A 2,370-nucleotide genomic window follows, 5' to 3' on the forward strand; every position below is an offset into this window, starting at 1 on the left:
TTCAGTGACGTACTTCATTCAACAACTTCGTGAGGTGTTTGAATATCCACACGGCGGAAAGGACGTTTCGACACAACTCATCAATCTGACACAAGGTAATCGTCCCGCTGCTGAGTTTGCCATTGAGTTCAGAACCCTCGCTGCCCAGAGTGGATGGAATGATGTCGCTTTAAAAAATAAATATACACAGTACACACACATATATTATATAAAAAAATATATATTTTGGATGCGATTAATTGCAATTAATCGTTGCCCAGCACTAATATATATATATATATATATAAGCTTACTGCTTAATATTCAAATATCTGACTTTTGTTTGCTGTAGCAGTTTTGCGGCACACTTCAGAGCAACCTAAATCAACATCTAAGATAAGTGAATGCTCTTTTAATCCATATTGCTGTGTATATTTGCGTGGTCTGTTCATCTTCATGTGTGTGGATACATGCATGTCAACTGATGCAGCAGTTTATCCTTAAATTCAGCGGCATGCATATATTGGCTTGTATTGTTTGTGTAACGTGTCTCCTGTTTTGTGGGGGGTTATTCATATGTGTTATATGTGCAGCAGCAGCAGCAGCAGTATTTCTTACATGCTTACAGCAGCATGTTGTGGATGTACATGAAAGCATATGGGTTTGAAGTGATGAGTAATTAACTACAAAATTGTCTTTTTGGGGTGAGCTATTTCTTTAAGCCTCAGAGCTGTGTAATTTGTTGCACCTGATCTGAGTTTCACACCCGGCTGCTTTGGAGCTGCATTTGCAGCCTCCTGCGGGAGCGTAACAACTCACCAGCCTTCAAAGAACTGCATTTAGACTAACTGATGGGATGAGAAACGACAGCGAGCGTTCAACTTCTGTGTCCTTCACTCCATCTCTCTCTCACACACTTCTCTCACACATGCTCTCTCTTTTTGCTGAATCAAGGTGCAATCACATTAGAATGTCTTTTCTATTTGCTTTCATTTATATGCACATAAAACCATGAGAGTGGAACCGCAAGAACATGGATTCAGGTTTAAGTTTGTTGAACACTAACGAGCACAAAGGCTAATTCAATGCAAATATTTATTTAATCAAATTTTTATCTTGGCTCAATACTAAAAAAAAAAAAAAAGGATTTTTGTGGGTCTTAAACAGTTCTCTCTTTCTTTTGAATTGTTTATTGGGATTGAAACGCAGATGCCCCTCACAGTTCTGACAGAAGGCACTTCATTCTGAAAGCTCTTGGATAACTTTATCCTCTTAAAGTGGTTTTCATCCATGCTTACAGTCGATCAGCTCTGCAGCTATAACCTCTCAAAGACAGACGGCAAAACTGGAGATTGTCAGAAGGAAAGCATTTAGAATCGTAAGCATTTAATCTGTTTAGATCTCACAAGTTACTCAAAAGCTTGATAAAAATATGTTTGCTGTTAGTCAGTATTATCTAGGACAGAAGGCAATTTCATCACGGCTTTCTCAGCAAGATCAGGCAAGTTATTTTAGGAGAAAATTATTAAATATATAAAGTAAGTGTAGCCTGTTCATGGAAAATGGCAGCAATATTCAAAATACCAGGTAACAAAAAGTCATACAAGAAAACTGGCAAGATAAAAAAAGTAATAAATGTAAGCAAATTAATATTACACACCATTAAATAAATGGCCTGAATATTATGCTGATTTATCTGTCTGTTAATGAATCAGATAAATTGTTTAGTGATTACAATTGCTGTGATTTAGAGATTCAGTGGCTTGGTTCATAGTGCAGATAGTCCTTCAATCCTGAAATTCTTGGATAAAAGCCCAGAGTAATTGGCCGCTTACTGGGAGCTGCTGACTGGAAACATCTGTAGAGGAGGTGAACGGTCCACTGATTGACAATCACATAGGAGTGAAGCAAAGGAAGCATCAGGGAATAAAACGAGGTACAGTCAGCTCTTTGTTTCTAATTGTTCCATTTCTTCTCACCTTCATTTCTTTCTCTAAATGAGCTGTGCTCTCTCAGGCGAATTGTTTCCTTTAAAGCAGTGGTTCTTGACTGTCTTTGCTTAGATCAAAGTGCCATTCAAACAGTACTTTTACCCACCTTGTTTACTTAAAATCAAACGTTGGAATTTATTAATATTAACATGAAATGTGCAGGCCCAACCATTTGAAAGATAATTAATATAATATACAGTATGCCAGTGGTTCTTGACTGGTTAGTCACAATCTAAATATGGATTCTAATAGGGTTTTCTAATAGGAAAAACAAGGCTAAAGGTAAATAATGCAATGAAGCAAACCATATAATTGTGCATTTTGTAGGACCACAAAATAAATAAATCAACTGTTAAATAGGGTGTAACTGTCAACATAGTTTGGGCTGACCCCCATGTGT

The 2,370-nt window shown here is 37.1% G+C and overlaps 1 long non-coding RNA gene across 1 annotated transcript; it reads right to left on the reverse strand.

The window, feature by feature from the left end:
- Positions 1-1,104: 1,104 nt before the first annotated feature.
- On the reverse strand, positions 1,105-2,105 carry LOC107656968 (uncharacterized). The gene is made up of 3 exons (XR_001630622.1): positions 1,959-2,105; positions 1,715-1,860; positions 1,105-1,324 (listed from the first exon to the last, which is right to left on the reverse strand). It is a non-coding gene; the product is annotated as an uncharacterized LOC107656968 (long non-coding RNA).
- Between the last annotated feature and the right edge of the window lie 265 nt (positions 2,106-2,370).

This window comes from Sinocyclocheilus anshuiensis, unplaced genomic scaffold (genome assembly GCF_001515605.1).
Source record: "Sinocyclocheilus anshuiensis isolate Anshui unplaced genomic scaffold, SAMN03320099.WGS_v1.1 scaffold85, whole genome shotgun sequence".
Lineage (NCBI taxonomy): Eukaryota > Metazoa > Chordata > Actinopteri > Cypriniformes > Cyprinidae > Sinocyclocheilus > Sinocyclocheilus anshuiensis.